The sequence below is a fragment of the Geotrypetes seraphini genome, chromosome 2, assembly GCF_902459505.1.
Source record: "Geotrypetes seraphini chromosome 2, aGeoSer1.1, whole genome shotgun sequence".
Lineage (NCBI taxonomy): Eukaryota > Metazoa > Chordata > Amphibia > Gymnophiona > Dermophiidae > Geotrypetes > Geotrypetes seraphini.
The window spans coordinates 345,164-361,151 of NC_047085.1; the positions used below are offsets into that span (position 1 = coordinate 345,164).

Here is a 15,988-nt window from a genome sequence, read left to right on the forward strand (position 1 = left end):
GCTGCCAAACCATTTGCGCAGTGAATCCGAAATAAAACAATTTAAAGCAAAATTATAAACATTCTTGTTCCAGGATGCTTTTGGACAACAACTGTCCTCTTAAGGACAAAAAATTAAAATTATTATTTTTTTACCCTAACCTATTGTGTTTTCCCATTTTTGTTTCACTTCTCTTTTACGATTGTAGTTCTTCCCCTTTTTTCTATTGTTTGAAGTTGGTCAATATGTCTTTTTTTAAGTTCAATACATTTTTATTGAAGTTATAGCAAAATGAACAGAACTATACAAAGTAAAGCTAAACGTCATAGTACAGGGGATCAAAATCACACCATTAGTAATAAAACAATTAACATTTGTAATATAAGAGTAGTTAAGAGAATATTAGAACACATAAGCATCAAGTCAATATGTCTTATTAGTGTTTTATTAAGACACCTAGATTTTATCTAGTATCCCCAGTTTTAATATGTTTTTATGTAAATTTTATATTGCACACCGTTTAGAAACCTGATTAAGTTTAAAAAATCTTTTAATAAACTTGAAACATGCATAGAGAGGGCAGGGGAAGCCCTGAAAGCAGCCCCCTGCCATTCAGCTGTTCGGGGCAGAAAACCTTTTTTTTAATGGGCAGAAATGCTGTGCATGTTATACATGTGCAATATCTGCTCCATTATTAAAGAAGCCACCCTCCCTTGCTCTCCCCAACGACCCCCAACAAACACGGCACCGGGAATCCCCTCCCCTTGCTAGCGAAAATTGGCAAAAGGGATGCCCACTCCCTCCTGCCATGCCGATCACCCCCCCCCAATGGCAGGAGGGATGCCTACTCCCTCCTGCCATGGCAATTCCCCCTTGTGAGATAGGCCTTAGTTTGGGAGGGTTCCGATGGCAGGAGGGAGTTGGCATTCCTCCTGCCATATTAGTTTGATGTCATTGGCAGTCGGCGGGCACCTGTTGGCAGGAGGGAGTTGGCATCCTTCCTGCCATATGGGGGGTGCTGATGGCAGGAGGGAGCAGGCATCCCTCCTGCCATATTCACGCAGGGGAGGTGAGAGCATCTGGTGGCAGAAAGGAGTGGGCATCTCTACTGCCATTTTTGGGGTGTTGGGGAGGGGGTGCTGTCGGGGGGCAGGAGGCTTTTTTTCTTGGCTAGATATTCTGTGTGTGTAATACACGCAAAATATCTGTGTCATAAAAAAAAATGGCTGTTTCTCCTGTCACTACTGTCAGGGCTGCCCCGACTCAATCGCTCAATCATATGTGAAATATTGCTCAATCCAGAAATTATTGGAGTCCAGATGGGGGACCACTCTTTTAAAATAATGGCCTTTGCAGATGATATCCTGGTCCATCCTACCCAACCAAAGTTATCTTTGTCTACCCTCCTAGAAAGCTTCCAAGAATACGGAGACTTCTCTGGTTTTAAGCTTAATGTGGATAAATCGCAGGCACTAGATACAGACAATAGTTTGCGGGATCAGAGGGGACAGATTTTCTTTTGCGTTGGAGGGACAGCCACTTTACGTATCTTAGTATTAACCTACCAGTGGATCCTTACCGTCTTTATGCTAACATACCATTGCTTTTACAACACACCAAACAATGCCTGGCCATTATCTTGGGGTGGGGGGTGCAAATCTTTGTTCAGCATGATCCTGTTTCCTAAATGGTTAACCTCTCGAGACTGGAAATGCTTGAGATAGTTGCTAATTAAGTTTTGTTGGGTGGGAGGTAAATCTAAACTTTCCTTTGATCGTCTCCTGGGACCATGGAATAAGGAGGGTATGGGTCTCCCAGATTCAAGGCAGTATACATGGGCTTGCCTCCTGCCTCATGTTAAAGACTGGATTACAGGAGACAACAGCTATACTCCTTTTTACTAAGAGCAAACATTTTTTTTTCCCTTACATTTCACATACCTTTTACAAGCACAGCAAAAGCAATTACCTAGGGCGGTGGTAAACAAACTCATTAGTCAAAAGAGCCAAAGATCAGCAGTACAATTAAGATTTCTTTTGAGAGCCAAATTTCTTTTCAAGAACCATGTACTGTATTTAGGAGTTGGTTTAAACTAGCTACTAACATTAAATAAAATCAGATATCATAATAATAATAATCTTATTTATTGACAAGAAAATCTTTTTCTACCTTTTGTCGTTTCTGCTTTAACCATCTTGTCTTCAATCACTTCTTTCTAGCCCGCATCTCTCTTCTCTCTGTCTTCCATGCAGCATCAGCCCCTTTCATGTCTGCCCTCTCTCTCTGCCCCTGCCATCCACTGTCCGCCCTCTTCCCGTTCCATATGTCATTTTCCTTCTTTCTATGCTCCTTCCATAAACTATCTTGTGCCTCTTCTCTCCTTTGCACATGATTCATTTCAGCTCTGCCACCTCTACATTTTTCTCTGTCACCACCCCCTCCCTTATGCTCTGGCATCTCTCTCTTCTCCTTTCCTTCCCACCCCACGGTCTGGCATCTGTCTCCTTCCCTTCACTGATTACCTGACATCTCTCTCCTTTCCTTTCATCTCTCCCTCCCCATACATGCTCTGACATCTCCTCCTTCCTTTTCCCTTGGTCTGACATACCTTCCTCCTTCATTCCATGTCTTGGCATATCTCCCTCCCTCTCTTCCCCCATGCTCTGGCATCTCTTCCTCCCTCCCTTCCCTCCAAGCCCTGCCATCTCCTTTCATTCATTCCTTTCCCTCCAGTTGGGTGCAGCAATTCTCTCCCCCTCTGCTCCCTTTCCTCCTTCTGTCACCCCATCCCCGGTCGGCAGTGCAGCCCCTAAGTGGGTGCTCCAAGGCCTGGCGTCATGAACTTCTTCAGGCAGCAGCAGCATTCACAATTTGCTGCTGTTGCTGGCTTCGGACCTTCTTCTCTGTTGGGTCCTGCCTTCGTGGAAACAGGAAGTAGGCAGGACTCAGCAGAGAGGAAGGCCCGAAGCCAGCAACAGCAGCTAACTGTAAACTCTGTTACTGCCTGAAGAAGTTAAAGATGCCAGGCCTTGGAGCACCCAGGGCAGATGCTTCTCTCCCTGTAGCCGGGGCCCCTCTGAAAAGGGACATTTAGCTCTCCCTCCCATGCAATCCCCGCCAACCCACTGCGACACAACCGACAAAACTCCCTCCAGCACTTGTCGGCAGCCACAGCACTCTAAACTGGCTGCTTTGCAGTTCGTGGCCTTCTGCAAGTGATTCTCTCTGCCACGTCACAAGGCTGCCTGGAGGGATTGTACATTTAAGATTCTTAATAGGGCATACTTTACACAGGTACAGGCTTACTACTCAGGTATGGTGAACACCCCGTTCTGCAGTTGGTGCGGGCAGACAGCCAATAATATCTCTCATGCAGTATGGCATTACCAACATGTAAAGCTTTTTGGGAATCATATTCTTTTTTTTTTTTTTTTTATAATTCTTTATTCATTTTAAAACTTTCATCAAGTGTACAAAAATTGCAACACAATAACATAGATTTAACCACTTGTACATCTTATCATTATAACTTATAGTTGAAAATATAACCCTCCCTCTCCCATCCTGAAATCCTTTTAGTAATTTTTATTTTTCATGTAATAGAAACCCTCCCCCCACCCCACCCTTATCTTACATATTAAATATAGAAATATTAGGAAAATGGCATCAATCATGACAAAAGGACGTTAATGGTTCCCAATTTTAATGAAGTTTTTATAATTTCCATTTTGCACCGCTATTGATCTTTCCATTCTGTATATGTGGCAAACTGAATTCCACCAAAATTTAAAATTGAGCCTACTATGGTCTTTCCAGTTATTAGTAATATGTTGAATGGCTACTCCGGTCAAAATCAATAAAAGTTTGTTATTACACATTGATATCTGACTCTTTTTTCTCATAGACATACCAAAAAGCACAGTATCATAAGATAACGCTACATGGTTTTCCAATAAACAATTTACTTGATCCCAGATTGAGTTCCAAAAGGCTAAGATATGGGGACAATAGAACAAAAGATGATCTAAAGTCCCTATATCCAGATTACAATGCCAGCATCTATTAGACAAAGAACTATTTAACTTTTGCAATCTAACTGGGGTCCAAAAAGCTCTATGTAACAAAAAAAACCAAGTTTGTTTCATAGACGCTGACATTGTACATCTCATTCTCCAAGACCAAATTTGTGGCCATTGAGATGCTGAAATATCATGCTTAATCTCAATGCTCCAAATATCCCTAAGAGTATTTTTAGTTTTTTTTTTAACCAATTCACTAATAGTTTTATACCAGTGTGCGGCCTGATGTCCCAGAAAGTCCGCCTGAAAACATAAAAATTCTATGCTAGGTTGATTATTCAAATTTTTCCATTCAGGGAACCCTGCCTGAATGGCCTGCTTCAATTGCAACCAACGAAAAAATTGCGATTTGTGAAGCCCAAATTTATGTTGCAATTGTGTAAAATCCAGCAGCTTACCATTAGTAATTACATAATTTAAAGTTCTGATACCTGCAATTATCCAATGTTTCCAGACGATCTTAAAACCGCCAATTTGAATCTTGGAGTTTAGCCATATGGATTGATTCGTTGAATTATTAATAGTAATTGCTGTTAAATTACTGACAAACCGTAATGTTTTCCAAGTATCCATTAGAATTCTATTTTCTTTGTACAATCTGGGCATCTTGATACTGAGCACATGAGAAAGATGTAAAGGAAACATGAGTCGCCATTCCAAATATAACCAATCAGGAGTATACTCAATGAGATCCGGGAGGACCCAATACATACCTTGACGTAAAATATAGGCTTGATGGTACCTATAAAAGTTTGGAAAATTTACCCCGCCCTCCTTAATTGGTCTTTGCAAAGATGCTATAGCAATTCTAGGAGTTTTACCAAGTTAAATAAATTTTATAATAATCGAGTTCAATTTTTTATAAAAAGATCCATGAAAAAATACTGGTATCATACCCATTTGATAGCAAACTACAGGTAGAATCATCATTTTAACCATTTGAACTCTCTCCCACCAAGATAAATGTAATGGATTCCAATGCTCACATAATTCTGTAACCTTTTTTAACAGCCTTTTTTCATTTTCTTTTACAGTCTCATCTACTGTATTTTTAATCCATATTCCTAAATATTTTAAATCATTATCCTTCCAAACGAAAGAAAAGGACTCAAACATACTTTTTAAACAATGTACATTGAGTGGAAGAAGTTCAGACTTATTCCAATTTATTTTATATCCTGAAAATTTACCGAACTTGTCTATCAAGTCTAACAAACAAGGAATGGAGGAAACAGGATTTCTCAAATATAATAAAATATCATCTGCATAAGCAGAGAACTTATATTCCCAATCGTTACGAGGAATACCCTGTATCCCCTTTGCTTGATTAATAGCTAATAATAGGGGTTCTAATACTATATCAAAAAGCAAAGGAGATAGTGGACAACCCTGTCTAACTCCCCTATGTAAATGAAAATGAACTGACATTTTATTATTGATATATAATCTTGCCATAGGGGAGCTATACAAAGTCTGAACCATTTGAATAAATCCTGAACCTATACCAAACCATTCCAATGCTTGATACATGAAATCCCATTCCACTCTGTCAAATGCTTTTTCTGCATCTAAAGATATGGCAAAAGCCGGATCATTCATATTTTTAGTTAAATTTAAAGTGTGGAATGTCAATCTTGTGTTACTAGAAGAATGTCTATTCGCAATGAATCCAGTTTGATGTACATCAATTATATAAGGGAGAGCCTTAGCCAATCTCATAGCCAAAGTTTTAGCCAGTAATTTTCCATCTACATTAATTAAAGATATCGGCCTATAGTTTGATACCGAAGTAGGATCTCTATTTGGCTTAGGTAAAACAATAGTTAAAGATTCTGCCATAGTACCTGTAATACAACCTTTATTTAGTTGATATTGATATAAATTTAATAAATGAGGGAGTAACGCATTTTGAAATGTTTTATAAAATTCTACTGTAAAACCATCCCCACCTGGAGCGGATCCAACTCTAAGAGACTTCAATGCAGTTTCTACTTCTTTTAATGATATAGGCTCATCTAATCTTCTTTTTATATGATCAGGAAGTTTTGGACCCACTAATAAATTTAAAAATTCCACACCACTTTGAAGTTTATCAGCATAAGACTCGGAAGAATACAAATCTTTATAAAAATTAAGAAATTGATTTAAAATATCATTAATCTGAGTATGCAAGTTTCCATTACTATCTTTAATTGCTATTATTTTTACTTTTCTTTTTTTTGCTTTAAGATAATTTGCAAGTAATCTTCCCGCCTTATTGGAACTTCCATAATACAAAGTTTGCTGGGAAAATAAATCTTTCCTCGCCAATCTTGAAGAAATCTCATTATATTTCCCTTTTACTTTTAAGAGTTCTTGTAAAGTATCTTTCTGCCAATTACTAATTAATTTAGATTCTAGAAATTTTATTTCATTTTCCAGATCAGTGAATTGTTTAACCAATAATTTCCTAGTATGTGCCGAATAAGAAATGATATGACCTCTCATAGTAGCTTTAAAAGCATCCCACAATATTTCAGTGTTGATATTATTGATTTGGAAAAATTCAGATATCTTTTCCTTAAATTCTTCAAGAAAAACTGAATCTGCAATCAGTGTATTATCAAATCTCCAAACTGATCTATTTATTTCCTGTTTATCTAAACTACATTTAATCCATACCCCTCCATGATCTGACAAAATAATTGGATCAATGAAAGCTTGTAGCACCTGTTTTACCAATGAATTTGAAACAAAAACATAATCAATTCTTGAAAAAGATTTATGAACTTGTGAAAAAAAAGAAAATTCCTGATCATTAAAATGAAGAATTCGCCATATATCTTTTAAATCACAAGAATTTACCAGATTTTCTAACCCTAAAGATTTTATATTTTTACTTGGTTTTTTAACCATAAAAGGATCCATCACAGCATTGAAATCTCCAGCTACAACTAAATTAGAAGCAGCCAGTGGGAGTATTAATTGTTGTAAAGATTTAAAATAATCATTTTGATTCGAATTAGGGGCGTAGACATTAATCAAGGTCAAGATATTATTTCCCATTCTCATTTCCACCTTAATCCATCTTCCTAAGGGATCAAACTCCAACATTTTAAATGAAGCTGAACATTTATTACTTATTAAAATAGCAACCCCCGCTTTTTTCCTAACTGCAGGGGCGAAAAAACAGTGCTTTTATCCATTCGCTTTCGAGTCTTTTTGATTCAACATCTGAAAGATGCGTCTCTTGGATGAAGTATATATCAGCTTTCTGTTTTTTCAAGAAAGTAAGCATTTTTTTCCTTTTTACAGGATGATTGAGACCATTAACGTTAAGGGTAAAATTTAGTCTCCATTATATTTAATAATTATCAAAAATCTCTTCTCAAATGTAAAGAATAAATAACAAATTAATTCCTGATTAGATGCCATTTTATAAACACTCTTCATTAGAATATAACACTTCCCCCAGTTATTATCAATCCCTTTGTTAATCCCATTCCCACCCCCCCCACCCCTAAATAATGACATATATAACTTGGAATCACACATATAAGTACAGATGAGTCCAGAAAGTTCCCCAACAGACCACAATATTAAGACAATATTATAATATATTCATCTTTTTATATAATTCTCTTGTTATTATTATAATCATTCCATAAATATCCATCAAAAACCTCAACAACCAATTCCCAAGCTGTATAGATCTAATTGATCTAATGTGAAGATAATATTAAGATTATCTTGCTTGGATAATCAATAACTAATTATTCTTAATATCCTTTAACATATAATATTAATATGTATAAAAGGAGACAAATTATAAATCTATAATTTACTCATAATGAAATCAAATCGCTTCTGCTCATATGTGCACAGTAACTATCCTCTTTAGAAGTGTACAGATGTTAATTAATAAATTTTCCATCACTAAAGACATATGAATTTGATTCATATTAGAATTAGATATTCCCTATTGAAAATATATTCTATAGCTATCAATGAGATTCAATGAAAAGCAATTAAAATTTAAATTAAATATATTGAAATATTAATTCTTATACAGAATGAGTTCAGCACTAGATCATGTGAGGAAGGAGATCGAGAGGGCTTTAAACTGAGGAGAGGGGGAAAGCCGACAGCTGATCTGATGTTGACGCTTCGGACAACAGTATCCAGGACAGATGCTGAACGGGCTGACTGCAAGGAGGAAGTAGAGAGACCGGTAAATCTTATGATCAGACAGCGAGGGAAACACCAGGTAAAGGGAGCTTGCTGGGAGGAGACTAAGGGGCATGGAGACACAGGGAGACTGGGTGGCACGAGGGCGAAAACTGAGGGCAACATAGGGGTGCCACAAGGCGAGGGGGATCAAACAGAGGCTCAAGGGATGATAGCCCAGGAGGGGGCCGGTAGGGCTAGAAAACCTAGAGGAAAAGCGGGGGAGTGGGGTGGCGGAAATGTGGGGAAACCGAAAGCTACGAGGGTAAAGGCTAAGGGCAAAGCAGAAGCACAGGGAACAGGAGAACTGCCTGAAATTCAAGGGGAGGCGGCCCAGGTAAATACGGAGGTGGAGGAAAAACGACGGGACCTGCGGTGCTTATACGCAAATGCAAGAAGCCTCATGGCCAAGATGGGTGAACTAGAGGTCGTAGCCAAGGGGGAAGACCTGGATATAATTGGAATTACAGAAACATGGTGGACAGAGGAGAATCAATGGGATGTGGCGCTGCCGGGGTACAAGCTCTACAGGAGGGACAGGACCCACAAGAAGGGGGGAGGCATAGCACTATATATAAAGGACTCTATCTACTCGGTCGGGATGGATATGGCAAAGAAGGCAGAGGGGCTGGAATCGCTATGGGTCAAATTGCCGGGAAACAAGGGTGCAGGCATAAAACTGGGGCTGTACTATCGCCCACCTGGTACGCCGGAAGAAATCGGACACGACTTGGAAGCTGAACTGAGACAAGAATGCAGGACTGGAAGTGTAACAGTGATGGGGGACTTCAACTACCCGGGGATTGACTGGAGTACGGGTCACTCCAACTGCACTAGGGAAACAGGATTTGTAGAAGCTGTGAGGGACTGCTTCATGGAGCAACTAGTCAGGGAACCGACGCGAGGGAGTGCTACTCTTGACCTCATCCTAAACGGATTAGGGGGGCCTGCAAGAGGGGTAGAAGTGGGAGGACCACTAGGCAACAGTGACCACAACGCGATCCGATTCACATTAGAAAGGGGGACACCCACAGTAAGGAGGACCGCAACAACTGCGCTCAACTTCAGGAAAGGAAACTATGTTGCTATGAGGGAAATGGTGAGGAGGAAGCTCAAAAACATCCTTAGGATGGAGACTGTAGGAAGTGCCTGGACCCTATTCAGGGACACCCTGCAGGAAGCACAAAGAATGTACGTCCCAAGTTTCAGGAAAGGCGGCAAGAACAAGCGGTCAAAGGACCCGGTTTGGATCTCAACAGAAGTAAAGAGGGCAATAAACGACAAGAAAGTGTCCTTCCGGAGATGGAAAAAGGATCCAACGGAGGAAAATCACCAGGCGCACAGGAAATGCCAAAAGGAATGCCACCGAGAGGTTAGAAAAGCAAAAGGGAAATAAGAAGAGGGGCTGGCCAGGGAGGAGAAAAACTTCAAGGCATTCTTCAGTTACGTAAAAGGGAAGCGACCAGTGAGAGAGGAGGTGGGGCCGTTGGACGAGGGGATAGGAAGGGAGTGATTAAGGAGGATAAAGAGGTAGCTGAGAGGTTGAACACGTTCTTCTCGTCGGTTTTCACGAGAGAAGACACATCTAATATACCGGACTCAGAGGAGCTCATGAGTGGGGAACAGGCTGAAAAATTAGAACACATAGAGGTAAGTAAGGAGGATGTCCTCAAACAGATAGACAGGTTAAAATGCGGCAAATCGCCGGGCCCGGACGGGATCCACCCAAGGGTTCTGAAAGAACTAAGACAAGAAATAGCGGGCACAATCCAGCATGTTTGCAACCTATCCTTGAAAACTGGAGAGGTACCAGAGGACTGGAAATTGGCGAATGTCACACCTATCTTCAAGAAGGGATCGAGGGGTGACCCCGGAAACTACAGGCCGGTGAGCCTGACTTCAATTATAGGGAAGATGGTGGAAGCTATGATCAAGGACGGTATTTGCGAGCACATCGAGAGATATGGCCTACTGAGAACAAGCCAGCATGGATTCTGTAAGGGAAGGTCATGCTTAACGAACCTTCTGTACTTCTTTGAGGGAATAAGCAGTCGGGTGGACAATGGGGAACCTATAGACATCATTTACCTTGATTTTCAAAAGGCTTTCGACAAGGTGCCACATGAAAGGCTGCTTAGGAAGCTGTGGAACCACGGGGTGGGAGGGGATGTGCACAGATGGATCGAGCACTGGTTGTCGGGTAGACTGCAGAGGGTTGGAGTAAAGGGACAATACTCTGACTGGCGGGGAGTCACGAGCGGTGTGCCACAGGGATCGGTGCTGGGGCCGTTACTCTTCAACATATTTATCAATGACCTGGAAAAGGAGGCAAAGTGCGAGGTTATAAAATTTGCAGACGATACCAAACTGTGCGGCAGAGTTAGGTCCAGGGAGGAGTGTGAGGACCTACAAAGGGACCTGGACAAGCTGGAAGACTGGGCAAACAAATGGCAAATGCGATTTAACGTGGAAAAATGCAAGGTCATGCATATAGGGAAAAAGAATCCGTTGTTCGACTACAAATTGGGGGGGGCATCGTTGGGAGACAGCAGTCTTGAGAGAGACTTGGGTGTGCTGGTGGATGCATCACTGAAGCCATCTGCACAGTGCGCAGCAGCCTCGAAAAAAGCCAACAGGATGCTGGGCATCATAAAGAGGGGCATAACAACCAGGACACGGGAAGTCATCATGCCATTGTATCGAGCGATGGTGCGTCCGCATCTGGAATACTGCATTCAATATTGGTCGCCGTACCTCAAGAAGGACATGGCGGTACTTGAGAGAGTCCAAAGGAGAGCAACGAAACTGGTAAGAGGGCTGGAACACTGCCCATACGCCGAGAGGTTGGATAGGCTGGGGCTCTTCTCTCTGGAAAAGAGGAGGCTCAGGGGAGATATGATAGAGATCTTCAAGATCATGAGGGGCATAGAGAGGGTGGATAGGGACAGATTCTTCAGGCTGAAGGGGTCAACAGGCACGAGGGGGCATTCGGAGAAACTGAAGGGAGATAGGTTCAGAACAAATGCAAGGAAGTTTTTTTTCACCCAAAGGGTCGTGGACACTTGGAATGCGCTACCAGAGGAAGTGATAAGGCAGAGTACGGTACAAGGGTTCAAACAGGGAATGGACGGATTCCTGAGGGATAGGGGGATCGTGGGATACTGAGAGAGGTTCTGGGATGTAACACAGGTATAGAAAGCTAACCAGGAAATAAGTATAGAAATCCAACCAGGTCGTGGATGTGCAAGACCGGAGGGTTAGGACTTCTATGGGAAGATAGGACTCAATGGGAAACCAAGGTGGCAAGGGGGCCCCTTCTGGTGACTCAGACAGGCCGTGACCTGTTCGGGCCGCCGCGGGAGCGGACTGCTGGGCGGGATGGACCTATGGTCTGACCCGGCGGAGGCACTGCTTATGTTCTTATGTTCTTTAAAGATAAGATCATTTTTGAAAGAATATTCCTCAGTGAAAGATCCTAGTGCGTCACATTCCCTGCGCACAAATTTACTTCCAATTGATCCCAAAATCATAGTTATAAACAGTAATGGAGTCATAAAACTCGATATTCCAGTTCTTCTTTCTCCTTTTTTCTTATATCTTCCTAGTCATACTACGATAATATATTAAGGTTAGAATTTCAGGAGCTATAAGGAATGAGCAATGAGACACAAGCAATGCAATCCATCTCCTAATATGCAATAAGCACAAGACATGCCAGTTAATTATATATGTCCTTCCCTTGCACAATAACCACTGTTCAGTCCAAAGATGATATCTGCGATGAAGATTCAAATCAATAAACAAATAGTTCCAAGAATTCCATTTTCGATGCTGGTGTCTTTTCTGAATAAAGATTCTCATTTCACCATACCAATTGTATCTGGAAATCAGTCTCTTTCTTTCTTGAACAGAAAGGTGAACTCCTCACTTCAAAAGTTTTAGTATGAATGGCATATCCCCTATGCATTTTGATATGCAAGTGATCATACAACTTGGCAATGTAGTGAGCATAATGTTCCACCATATTCCTGTTAATCCTGCTGTAGAATTATTCTTAGTTTCGTACTCATCTTCTATAATTCAGTCATTGTGATGAAAAAAAATAAATAAATTCTTTCTTCTTCGAGTCAGAAAAATGTCCAACATGTGGTATCATGTACAAAGGATCCATTTTTTCAGTTTATATAAAAGGCATATCTCATAGCCCAGCACATTATACATAAAATATATATTGCATGCTTACTGCAGCTAATAATTACAAGTTACTCCTGCAATATTTGACTAGACCTTTGTTAGAATCTTACTGCAATAAGAAAAGGCAGATAAGAATATTTTGTAAGTTGTAAATCTTCCAGAGAGGAATGTTCAGTACAATATATTACCTCATGCATTTGTAGTGCTTATAGAACTCAGAATGCAATTCAAATCCTCACTGTAAACTGGGAAGATTATTTTACCGGTACATATTAAAATAAACTTTAAAATATAAAAACAATTCTTTATATTATATATACTATAAAGCATATAAAACAACTGGAATAAACCACTCAGATTCATTCATTCATAGGCTGCTCTCTTTGATTTAAAAATTCTTTAAGCTTCTCAGGGTTATCAAAGCTGAATGTTTTATTGCCCATTGTAACTTTCATAACTGCTGGGTCCAACAACCCATATTTAGCTCCAATTTCTCTGAGTGATGGACGCAAATCTAAAAACTGCTTTCTCCTCTGTGCTGTGGATTTTGCAAAATCTGGGACAATGTGAATCTTGGCATCTTGACAGCGCAGATTTTGATTTTCTTTTGCAAGTCTAATAATTTCTAGGGCATGCTGAAATCTTAACACCTTAAAAATTATCGGTCTAGGTCCAACAAATTTATCAGGTCTTCTGGTTGGGACTCTGTATGCCCTTTCTATTTCAATAGGGTGTTTTGCTTTAAAAGGCAGGACTTTAATAATGAAGTTTTCTAAGAAGGATATCATGTTCCCTTTCTCCACCCCTTCCGGTATCCCTATCACTCTCAAATTCGACCTCCTCATCCTGTTCGAGCAGTCCTCCAGCTCCCTGGTAAGCAAGTCTATTTTCTCTCCGTCCTCTTTAAGTTTTTTCTTTAGAAATTCAAACCCTTCAACATTCTTTTCCAGTTGGTTAACTTTATTTTCTAAGACCTCCGTTCTCCTATTTAATGTGGATACTTCATCCTGTAACTCGTTCAGCTTTTTTGAGTTTGACAAGACGATTTCTTTTATGGCTTTAATTTCTTTAAACATTTCTTCTTCCCATTTGCTGTCCTTTGGCAATGGAGTTTTTGAGGGTGTCACCGGCTCCAGTTTCGATCGCTTTACGCTGCCAGCGTTTATTATTGCCGCGTCATTTTTTGTTTGTTTACCGGAGGCCATCCTGATTTACTAATTTGAAAAAATTCAAAACTTTCTATTTTTCCTGACACTAGTTTATTTAATATAATGTCTGTTAATAGCAGGAGCTCCTTCCTCACCCGACCATTCGTGCAAGATTCCAAGCCATGCCCCCTCCTTGGGAATCATATTCTTAATTACTTGGGTAAGCTATTGGGGATGGTAGTTCTCAGTTCTCTACTGGGGGTAATTTTTGGTAAAGCTGGTAGCTGTTGAGTCTATGGAATGGAGAGATGCTCTTTGTTCTATAAGGCATGTTTGGTGGGTCACAAATGTATTTTACAATATTGTTTGAAAGACTCCCTACTGGTTATTGGCACTGGCACAATTAATTTAATCTTTTTTGACTTATGAGGCTCGCTACACTCCATGATGTAAAACACAATTCCTGCCTCATAGAGCTCGAAGTTTGATCTTGAATGACTTGGATTTGTGAGAGACAGTTACTGAAATTTCAATCAAAAAAGATACCAGCCTGCTCACTGGATACCATAATATTTTTTTTGGGTGGGGGAGGGAAAGAGGTTGACTGTGTTGGATAATTACAGGGACCCAGGATGGGGGGATTCTCTTGACTGTGTGACATTAAAGGGAGAGGGGGAGGGTTTATAAGGGTGGAGAACCTTCCTGATTGTGTGGGATTGTTATGATGTGTTCTGTAATGTTGTTTAATTTGAACATGTATTTCTTTCATGCATAATAAAAACAGATTTCACATAACCTGCTTTGTCTAGTCTTCAAAGCTTCTTCATCTTTCAGAATATTTGTACAAGAAACTGGCCAGATATCAACCTAATAGGGCTTTAAGATCATCTCAACATGACTGATTTGAAATCCCAGGCCTGAAAGATATAAAACTACAATCAACTAGAATGAGAGCCTTTCCATATGCAGGTCCTAACTCCATACTGCAAGGATTTATTGAAGAAATCCCCTACCTTTCCTTCCGGAAACAACTGAAATCAACTCTGTTCCACCAACACTATGGGGCTCATAAAACAAATACATCTAAAAACCTGCCCAAGTAGGCACTTGGACGACCTAAAAGACATAGCCACACTTGGCATATGTTTAGACAAACAAGGTCAAAAAACAAGTTTAAGTGGCCAAAAGATATCCAAAGTGACCAGATAACCACTGCAGACACACAGTACAGACCTCCATACATTCCCCCAGTGATCACTGACCCCCTCACATCATCATAAAAATCAGAATAAAAACATACATACTTGCCTCCAGAACATCATCACATGGCATAGAAAAGCCTAGTAGAGCTGTGTCTTAAGTAGTCTGGGGGGTGGGCCAGTGAACCATAGAGCCCACTCTAACCCATAAGCCCAGGCCCATAAGCCACTCTAACCACTGCATTTATGGTACAAAATGTGAGGCCACCAAAACCCCCCCAAACCCTATTGTACTGCCATCTAGCCATAAGGGCTATTGGGGTTGTAGGCAGGTGGGTATAGTAGCTTAGTGGGTGCTTTTGGGGGCTCACCATGACCCATAAGGGAGTTGTAGTGAGATGTTTATGTGGCACACTTTTTGTGAAGTTCACAGCAGTGTCCTGTAAGGTGACCCATTGCTCTGTTGCCATGTCTGGGTGGTCAGGCTATCACTTTGCTGGCCCCTCCCATATCTAAAAGGTCTTGTGCTGGGCATTTCAGGCTTGGACAATTTTTAGACAAGAATGTGGTATAAACATAGACATTAAATGGCTGGATATACAAATAGACGATTTTGGGAAAAAATATATATTTTGGATGTACTTTTCGAGAATGGATATTTTGATGTTGCCGACTTTGGGTGACTAGCGCCATACATCAAAATCAGACGTGGACGTTTCTTTTGATTATGCCCCTCTATGTGATTACTCGCCATAGAGGTATGAGCATTTAGCATTTACAATGACTCTTACTGATCTTTGTGTCTCTGATTCTCATATACATTATCTTCATTATCCCTGCCCTCTTTCTCATCTTCTGTGCTTTCATGCCCTCTATCGACCCTTTCACCTTTCTTCTATCCTCTGAAGGTTTGTAAACATGTAACTTCTATTCCTAATGTATTTTAGTTGGGGGTTTTTGTTTTTTTTTTTTTGTAACCTCCACTTCTATTGTAGTCCTGGTATTGTAAATTAATACTCACGTACCAGCGGTATATCAAATGTAATAAATCCAACCCAATTCAATCCTTCAGCTGTCTCTTTTCCATGCTGAAGAACCCTAACCTTTTTAGTCTTTCCTCAAACGAAAGGAGTTCCATCCCCTTTATCATCTAGGTTGCTCTTCTTTGAACCTTTTCTAGTTC

At 40.4% G+C, this 15,988-nt stretch overlaps 1 protein-coding gene across 3 annotated transcripts in view; it reads right to left on the reverse strand.

Moving 5' to 3' along the window:
• MAPK15 (mitogen-activated protein kinase 15) overlaps positions 1-15,988 on the reverse strand; it is a 269,713-nt gene that overhangs the window by 8,639 nt on the left and 245,086 nt on the right. The gene's annotated exons all lie outside the window — the stretch shown is intronic.